This window comes from Tupaia chinensis, unplaced genomic scaffold (genome assembly GCF_000334495.1).
Source record: "Tupaia chinensis unplaced genomic scaffold, TupChi_1.0 Scaffold149011_1, whole genome shotgun sequence".
Lineage (NCBI taxonomy): Eukaryota > Metazoa > Chordata > Mammalia > Scandentia > Tupaiidae > Tupaia > Tupaia belangeri.
Window position 1 is genome coordinate 706,209 of NW_006208857.1, and position 9,802 is coordinate 716,010.

At 48.6% G+C, this 9,802-nt stretch overlaps 1 protein-coding gene across 1 annotated transcript in view; it reads left to right on the forward strand.

Annotated features, from left to right (window-relative positions):
- Positions 1–6: 6 nt before the first annotated feature.
- ZNF384 (zinc finger protein 384) overlaps positions 7–9,802 on the forward strand; it is a 23,310-nt gene continuing 13,514 nt past the window's right edge. Inside the window, exon 1 of the mRNA XM_027769221.1 lies at positions 7–660. The gene's annotated coding sequence lies outside the window, so the exon portion shown is untranslated. The remainder of the gene's footprint in view (positions 661–9,802) is intronic.

Genomic DNA, 9,802 nt, shown 5'->3' on the forward strand with positions numbered 1-9,802 from the left:
GGGGCCGACATCCAGAAAAGGCTTCTAGCTACTGTCTCAGGAGAGGGAAGGTTTTGGGGGACCAGCTGGGGTCTCCAGTAGACAGACCACAGTGCAGGCTGAGGGAGGTACTTCTTGGCACAAGGCCTTGGGTAGGCAGGAGGCGAAGTCCTCGCAGAAGTGGGGGAAGGCTAGAGGAAGTGGCTGGGCCTGAACTGGCACTGTGCCCGACCCGAGGGCTTGTGCATCCCCCCAGCACTCAGCTTTGCCTTCGGAAGCCGCACCTCACGGGCAGGGACCCTCCTCCTCGTCCAGCTCTTCTGTTCCCGGAGCCCCGATTACCCTTGGCCTGGGAGCCAGAGCCAGTGTGTGAGGCTGGGAGTGGGACCCGCGCGGGCTTAGAGTTCGCAGTTCCTGGCCATTGGGTGCATTTCCCCGTATCCACCTATGTAGGGGGCGGCTCTGAACGGTGACTGTGTCCTTCCGTCTTTGGATTGTTGGGGAGGGGTCTGCCTGCCCTTCCAGACTGACTGCAGACAGTCGGAGATTTCCTGAGGTCCTCCAGGGTTCTCTGGCGGGGAGCCCTTCCTGGCCCCTGTAACCTAGACGATTTGTTTACAGAAAGTTCAGGAGCCCTGGAAAGGAGAAGGAATAAGACGGCAGGAGGAAGAGAGAGAGAGGGTAAGCCAATTTTGGATTAATGTCTTTTCTGGTTGGGGAGAGAAGGGGTCCTAAGCAAATGGTTTTGGGTGTTGGTGGGGGGGGTTAGTTTTTTGATAGTATGGCGGAATTCTTCAAGGAGTAGCAGTTCTAATACCAGTGTTGGCTGTGGGTGAACATCAGCCTTTTTCTGTGATCTCTTGAGGGGACCCAGGAAGTTTGTGTGAGAAGTTGCCACTGTCCTCTTGTCACTCTCTAGTTTCACTAGCCCTCATCGGGAATGAACTGTGAAGTGCTCAAGTGCAGCCAGAGAATGGTGTCACAGTGTGTCCACATGGGCCTTTAATTGAAGTAGTTCTATGGCCTAGGTTATGGGGTTGCCTTCCCTTGTGTTTGGAACAAGCGGAGATGGGTGTCCAGTGGGGTTCCCATTTTTAATGTTCCAGTGGCATGTTTGGAGTAGATCTGTGAGATTGTAAAGCAGGGTTGTTTGGATTTGGTGTGGCAGGATGAAGTTCTTAGGGATGGAGAACTGCTTCCTGGGCAGTTTGAAGCAAAGTGAATAAGACCTGTCTGGGGTAAATTCCAGAGGTAGGTCCAGAGGAATTCAAAATAGAAGGCCTGATGGTAATAGAGTCTTCGAGTCTGACAATGGCAATGTATGGACGCAAAGCACTCGAGTCAAGAGGTTATCATTCTAGAGGTATCTTTCAAGAACCAATTCTAGGCTGGTTTATAAAATGTATTTGGGGGACCCAGCAGGTGGCGTGGTGGTTAAGGCACTGGACACTCCCACATGGCCAACCACAGTTCAAGTCCTGGACCTGGTGGCTTGCTTTCTCACTTTCCCTCTCTCTCTCATCAAGGTAAAAAAGAAAAATGAATGAATGAATGAATAAATAAAATTAAAATAAATCTTTTTTAAAAAAAGTATTTGCTATCAGTCCGAGCCAAGTTGATTAGTGTTAGGTATATATTGATAGCTCCTTTTTGCAGCCTTATTTGTGCGTTTATTTAGCCTTCCTTTCCCAGATTCTTCTGTGGCAGAACACTCAGGGCAGGAACCACAGTGCTGTTCTTGTCCGGGTCCAGCGATCCAGTGGTGTCCAGGGTCAGAGTTACCGGCCGTGCCAGCTGTGTCAGTGGTAGTGCCTGCTGGAGTGTTTGTGCAGGGCAGGGTGGTTTTTCCCAGTGGAGTTGGGGTATACTTGTTCTGAGTTACCTTGTGCCTGGAAGCCTTTAGGAAGGTCTCCAATCCTCTTGGGATGGCCCTCCTGCAAGCGCTGGGACCCTGAGAAAAAGAAATTTTGTTTCCTTATGAGGGAAAAAACAATAGGGCTCTCTGTTGTTTTTTCATTTCAAGTCCTTAGCTAATAATACTGCAACCTTTCTACACTTGTGCATTTTGGAACTGTTTGTCTCAACAGCGTCTAAGTTTTCTGTAGTTGCATTCCAGTTGGGATTTTTTGTTGCTTTTTATAGATTACTGAACTGCAAGCTATAGATCCATTACTTTTTGGATGTTCCTTTTGATATTATGTGGTCTCCATGTAATTTTCACTGATTGTCACCGACAGTGGGCGTGGTGTGGAAGCATGTCTCTAACTCTCAGCAGTACTTTAAGCATTTCACTCTTTTGTGCGCTGCTACCTGCATCCCGTCATCGCGTGCCTTGTGAACCTAATGTACACGGTCCTTCCTCTTCACTTCCCCACCTTGATATTGACAGATACAGAGTAGTTACTTATTCAGAATCGGTCACTGGTGTAGGACTCAGAGTTAATAATCTACGCGTCCACGGAGCCAACAGGTGGCGTGGTGGTGAAGGCGCTAGACTCCCATGTGGCGTGGCTGACCTTGGCGAGTCTCGGACCAGTTGCGGCACATGTCGGTGTATGCCCAGGATCCTGAGAGGAGAATGGATTGTGGCATGGTCATCCCCCCATCACCCTAGGGGGTGATTTCTCGCTTCTGTCTCTGTCTCTCCATAGACAAGTCTCAGGATATAAGTGTCAATCTCTATGTCTATTCTCTGGCTAGAAAACTTGATTGGTGTGAGTATTTCAAGATTTTCTAAAGATTGGTTGTGTTAAAGGGATGCTATGTGCTTGGGAAGGAAAAATAACACTTTGAGAACAAGGCATAAGTAGCAAGGAGCCAGCCTGCTGTGTGGTGGTGGTAAGGTGCTGGATCCCATGTGAACAACGCACGGTTCAAGCCCTGGATCTGGCAGGTTGAGAAACACACTAGACACGTGTGTGTACATGCCCAAGACCCTAAAAGGAGAGGTGAAGTAGGGGTTGTGGTGTGACTATTCCTCATGGGGCATGCATTTTCACTTCTCTTTCTCTCTGTCTCTCCAGCAAGCGCACACACCATCTGCAAGAACAAGATAAGTGGGGGAAAGAGGTGGTGGTCTTCACTATGTCTGACAAAACCTCATAGAGGCCAGTGACACCTTTATCCCTGGGTGGGTGGCAGCACTGTGGAAAGATGTAGGCAGATGGATGAAGGCCTGGTGTGAGAGTTCAGGTCCTGCTATGTGTCATTGCCCTGGGGCTTCCAAGAGTTCTCTTGAGGTTGGAGAAGGAATATGTAGTTCCCAAACCCTTTGAAAGAACAGTACTGTGTGTAACTTTTTAAAAAATTATTTAATTTTATTTATTATGTTAGTAGTAGTATTCAGTTTGAGCAGAGAGACAGAGAGGGAGAGTGAGAAAGCAAGCCGTCAGGTCTGGGACTTGAACCATGGTTGGCCAGTGGGAGTCCAGCATCTTAACCACCATGCCCCTAGCCAGCTCCAGTACTGTATAAACTTTGGGAGCAAAGCTTCCTTAATAGAGCAGGTGAGGGTTTACAGTAGTAAAGATGAAATTAAATTGATCTGCCAGCATTCTACTTTCTACTTATTAAACTTCTTTCCTGCTTTCTGGGGTTATAATAAAGCCTGTTCCTTCCCAATGAAGGATAAACTTTCTCCTTCCTTCCTCCCCTCTTTTTTTAAAAAATATTTATTTATTGGGACCAGCAGGTGGCATAATTGTTATGTTGCTGGATTCCCACATAGTCATCCGCAGATTGAGTCCCGAACCTGGCAGCTTAATCTCACGCTGGGCATGTGCGAAGATCCCCAGAGGAGAATGCAGAAGGGATTGTGGCCTGACATCCCTGGGTGCGTGCGCTCTCCAGAAAGACAGAGAGAGAGACATACAGACAGAAAGCGAGAAATCACCCCCCAGGGGGGATGGTCACACCGCAATCCCTTCTCCTCCATTCTCCTCTCGGGATCTTGGGCACGCACGCACATGTGCCCAGCATGAGTTTTAAGCCACCGGGTCCGGGACGCGAACCGCGGTCAACTACATGGGAGTCCAGCAACATAGCCATTACGCTAACTGCTGGTTCCCTTTATTTTTTAATTTGACAAAGAGAAAGCAGGCCACCAGGTCCAGGATTCAAACCACACACAGTCAGCCATGTGGGAATCCAGCGCTTTTAACTACCACTCCACCTGCTGACCCTCCTTTCCTGTTTTTGGAGAGGTTTATCTTTTTGCTATAGGGCAGATGTACTCGCCAGAAAGACAGAGACAGAGAGACAGAAAGCCAGAAATCACCCCCTAGGGGGGATAGCCACGCCACAACCCCTTCTCCTCCATTCTCTTCTTGGGATCTTGGGCATGCACGCACACGCGCCTGGCTGAGTTTAAGCCACCGGATCCGGGATTCCACATGGGAGTCCAATGACGTAACCATTACACCATCCTCCGGTCCTTTAAAAATTTTTAACAGGGACCAGTGGATGGCGTAATGGCTATGTTGCTGGACTTCCTCATCGTCAACCATGGTTTGAGTACCAAACTTAAAAAACTCATACTAGGCATGAGAGACCATATTAGACCTGCTTTTCTCAAAATCCTGAGAGGAGAATGGAGGAGAAGGGATTGTAGTATGGCCATCCCCTCTGGGTGATGATTTATCTCTGTCTCTTGGTCTCCCTCTCTGTCTCTCTGGCAAGTACATGCACCTTTTACAGCAACAATCTCCAGAAAAAAATTTTAGATTTATTTGATTTTATGTATGTATTTAAAAATTTTTTTGAGAGTTTTTTGCTATAGGGCGCGTGCGCTCGCCAGAAAGACAGAGAGAGACAGAGAGATAGAAAGCGAGAAATCACCCCCCAGGTGGGATGGGGGTGCTGTAATCCTTTCTCCTCCATTCTCCTCTCGGGATCTTAGGCACACATGCACACACGCCCGGCATGAGTTTAAGCCACCGGGTCCGAGACTCGAACTGTGGTCAGCTGACTACATGGGAGTCCAGCGAGACAGCCACTGTGCTAACTGCTGGTCCCTGTATTTTCAATTTTTGTTTTAGAGCACATAGTGCTCACCCAAGAGACAGACAGACAGAGACAGAGAGGCATAAAGTGAGAAAGCAAGCTGCCAGGTCTGGGACTCAGACTTAGACTGCGGTCAGCCATGTGGGAATCCAGCAGTTTAAACTAGGCCACCTGCTGGTCCCCTTTCTTCTTTTTTAATATATTGGCATTCTGTGTGGAGATGAGTTTTCCCATGTTGTTAGGCTTCTTCAGGTTGTAAGGATATTGGTAGGTCTTGCTTGGATATTGGAATGGTTTGGTGAGATTTCATCCATGACAGACAAAGTAAGAGGAAGTGGAGAAACATACAGCAAACAAACAGGTGTTTGAGTGGGCAGGCGTCAGGACACTGTTCACACTCCAGGGGGCGCCCTTTACATTGTATTCCAGCAGCACTCTTCATCCTGGGCTCTCCAGCTCATCTCGACCCGACCCGAGGATACAGACTTAAGTCAGCTGAACCGTTAGAGCAGTGGTATGACGTTTCTCAGGTGTCACTTGGCAGGGAAATACTCCTTCCGGTGGGATATAAGTGGTACTCTCCACATGTCCCGCTTCGGGGGCCAACCTGTTAATATGTATCAGACACCCATAAGGCAGATGTCTTGTCCCAGGAGCGACTGTGGTTCTGACCTCCAGCTTTAGTCAGAGCAGTAGACCGGGTACCCAGGTAAGTGACAGGCCTTTCCCTTACCTTCCCCTAGAGCATGTGGCCTCCGTCGTTCCGAAGTCAGTTATTTTGCTAGCCAGGTAAAGTTTCACAGGGCCCGGACAGAGCACGAGGTCTTGAACTGCATCTCATTTCGTTGTTACAGAAATTTTCAATTTTGAAAGCATTTATTAACCACTGCCTGGAAAATGTGTAGGTCATTCCTGGAAATACTCTAAACTTTCATTCCTGGGTGAAGCCACACGTGACAGATGCATTTCAGTTGTGTGGCTCTGGTCCCTTTCCTTAACTGGCTCTTTGGAGCCTGGGTTCAGGTCCCTGCTCTGCTCTTCATGGTGTGGTTCTTTGCCTCCAGTTTCCTCATTTGAAAACGAGACTCTTAGTACATGTTGGTGACACTGGTGATGGGGTGATACTGTTGGCCACGTCACTTCGAATGCCCTTTGTAGGAATTTACAGGGGTGCCCCAGAACTCTGCAACCCTCGGAAACCCTGCTTCTCCTGAGCCACGTCAGGACAGTCTGAGTGAATGGAGACTTTCTGGGAGGTGAAGAGGGCTTGTTCACAGGAATCCTTGACTGGGACATTCTTGCCTTGAGACTTGGCCTCTCCTGCTTTCATATCCATGAAGCATTTACTTGATTCTTAAGGGAAATGACGTATTAGACCTGCTTGTCTTTCTCCAGCCGAGCTCTGCTTCATCCCACTGTCTGCTTCGTGTCTCTCAGTTAGAAGGCTACGTAGGTTGTGGGTCAGATTCACTAAATATGTAATTGCTTTTTGGGTGATGAGTCCTGTGTTAGGGACAGTGAGAAAACGGAAATGTAGATGTGATCGCTGAGCTGTCTCCCAAGAAGCTTTGGCAAAATCGGATCCTGTTGGGGCCAGTGAGTGGCTGGCGTGGTGGTTGAGGTGCTGGGCTCCCACGTGGCTGACTGCAGTTTAAGTCCCAGACCTAGATAGTTGCTTTCTTAGGTTCTTTCTCTCTGGGTAGCATATGTGCCCTGTAGCAAATTAATAATGACAATCAAATAAATAATTTTTTTTAAAAAAGAAAAGATTGGATCCCCTTGGGGCTGGCAGGTGGCTTAGTGGTTATGGAGCTGGACTCCCTCTTAGTCGACCACAGCTCGTGTCCCGGACCTGGCGGCTTGCTTCCTCACTTTTTGTCTCTTTCTCTGTGTCTCCCTCTGGTCAGATTAAAAAATAATATTAGGAACCAGTCGGTGGTGTGGTGGTTAAGGCGCTGGACACTCCCACATGGCCAACCATGGTTCGAGTGTCGGACCTGATGGCTTGCTTTCCTGTTTTCCTTCTCTGTGTCTGTCTCTAGTTAAATTAAAAATAAATGAGTGAGTTAATAAAATTAAACAAATCATTCTTTTAAAAATAATATTATTAACATTAATAAATGAAATTAAGTCATTCTTTAAAAAAAAAAAAAAAAAAGGTTGGCGTGCCTTCCTTCACGGCCTGATTGTTTTGGTTCTGCTGCCCAAGGACCAGGATACCTTTATAAGGCTGGGGCTGGAAAGTGTAGGTGCCCGTGTTGGAGCCCGGCTTCCTGCACTTTACAGCTCAGAGGACAGGGCTTGCCGTGGTTGACCCTTGGTCATTTAAGATCAGGCCTGTCTGTGTGGGTGTGGAGCTGTAGTTGCAGACTTGGTGCATTCCTCTCTTGCCACTATTGAAGAAAAAGGCTGTAATTCAGTTTCTCCTTTTATAGGATTTATGAAAATCGAGAGTGCTGCTCACAGAGCAAAAACATGTGGTGAGCCTTCTGGAAAAGGGTGAGCCACAGGGTTATGTTTAGGGCGATACCCTCTGACTTCGACTCCTTCCCCGGGGTCCTTAGTCACTGCTTGAAACTCAGCGTCTGCCCAGTCTACCCAGAAGCTCTCAGTACCCCCCAACGCCTGCCTTCCACGCATTCAGTGTGGCAGTAGCCGCAGGTCTATCTTCCCCTTCCGAATCGTGGTTGCCCTTGGCTCAGTGTGGCAGCGTGGCGCAATGTTTATTTCCTGCTCTTCCTCCTTTCCCCATGCCAGCTCATACTTTCCTTACCTGCCTTCTGCGGGACTGGACCTTTCCCGGTCCAGGGTTTGGGTAAGCTTCCCACACAGGCAAGCCTTGCTAGGAGAGGCCGTCAGAGGGTGGCAGCAGGTGGGAGGATGCCTGCACTCTGTCCTGCCGTACGGAGGGATCACTTTTCTTCCTCCTCACTTAAAGAGTTCTAAGCTAAACTATCATCCACACACAGGGGAAATCGAATCCGTGGAAGTGCAGTGTTTGCAGTTAGTGGCAAGAGTCTGGTGCTGTGTGTGTTCTGGCCCACCACTGGTCTTGGGGCAGGGATCTGGGGTTCTAGGTGCTGCTGCTGGAGCCAGTGTGTTCTTTTTCACTGCCGGAGTGAATGTGTACTAGCCAGAGAGACTCAGGGGTGCAGAGAGGGAGAGAGCACCCCCATTGGGGCGTGGTCATCCTGGAATCCCTTCTCTATTCTCCATTCTAGCTTTCATTCAGGACTTAGGATATGCACACAGATGTGCTCACTGTTTGTTTTTGTTTTTGTTTTTTTTGGAGAGGTTTTTGCTACAGGGCACTTGCGCTCGCCAGGAAGACAGAGAAATACAGAGAGACAGAAAGCGAGAACTCACCCCCGAGGGGGAGTGGCCACGCCGCAATCTCTTCTCCTCCATTCTCCTCTCGGGATCTTGGGCACGCACGCACACGCGCCTGGCGTGAGTTTAAGCCACCGGATCTGGTACTCGAACTATGGTTGACTACATGGGAATCCAGCAACATAGCCATCACGCCAACTGCTGGTCCCTGTTTTTTTTTTTTTTTTTTCCCTAATTTTTTGGGCTGGGATTTGAACTGTGTTCAGCCATGTGGGATCTAGCTCCCCTCAATCACTAGGCCGTGAGGTTAACTCCAGAACCTACTTTTTAAAAATTTGCCATGGGGGGGGGCAACAGGTGGCATGGTGGTTAAGGTGCTAGACTCCCACGTGATTGGCTGCAGTTTGAGTCCCAGACCCGGCAGCTCGAAACCGTGCAGGTATGTGTACATGCTCAAAATCCTGAAAGATAAGGGATTGTGACATGGCCATCCCCCCTGGGAGAATGACTTCTCACTTTCTGTCTCTCCAGTGAGTGCACGTGCTCTTTAGCATAAATCTTTCTCCCAAAAATATTTGCCATAAGGTACATGCACTCACTGAAGAGAGAGGGGGGAAAAGTGAGAAACTGTTCCCAAGGGCAGGTGGCTATGCCATAGTCTCCTTCTCTTGCATTCTTCTCTTGGGATTTTGAGCATGCACACAACGCCCAGGGTGTCTTTCAAGCCGCTGGGTCCAGGACTCACACTGTTGGCCAGGTGGGATCCAGCCACCTTAACCACCTCCCCACCAGAAATGTTTTTAAACTGGAAATCCCATGGCTGTCAGGTTCTCACTGCTCTTTCTGCCCAGGCAGAGTGAAGAAACAGATGCCAGGATTGGGGTTGCCCTGTGTGGTGGCCAGTGTGACACTGGGTGTTCTTAGACTTTGGTGGGATTGGTGGGGCGAGGTCTCCCTATATCAGCTTGTCAGCTTGTACTAAACATAATACCTTGATTCTCGGTCCTGTCAGTTTCATTCTTTTTTTTTTTTTTTTTCAGTTTTTTGCCATAAGGTACATGGGCTCACTAAGAGAGACAGTGAGAGGTAAAGTTAGAGACCATGCCCCCAGTGGGGATGGCCACGCCACAGTCGCTTCTCCATTCTCCTTCACACTGCATGCACATACACATGCCCAGTGTGATTCTCAAGCCACCAAGTCTGGGATTTGAACCACGATTGGCCATGTGGGAGTCCAGTGCCTTAACCACCATACCACCTACTGGCTCCAATTTCATCCTTGACTGTTTGTGTTCTGGCTTAGAACCTTTTCAAGGTGCATAGAACCTAGGCGTGTTGATTGTAACTCTTGAATTTTTTTTCAAGCAAGTTGGATTTGAGGGATGAGAGAAAAGAGAAATGTTGGGCCGGCAGGTGACATGGTTGTTAAAGGCACTGGATTCCCTCATGGCTGACTGCGGTTCGAATCCTGGACCTGGTGGCTTGCTTTCTT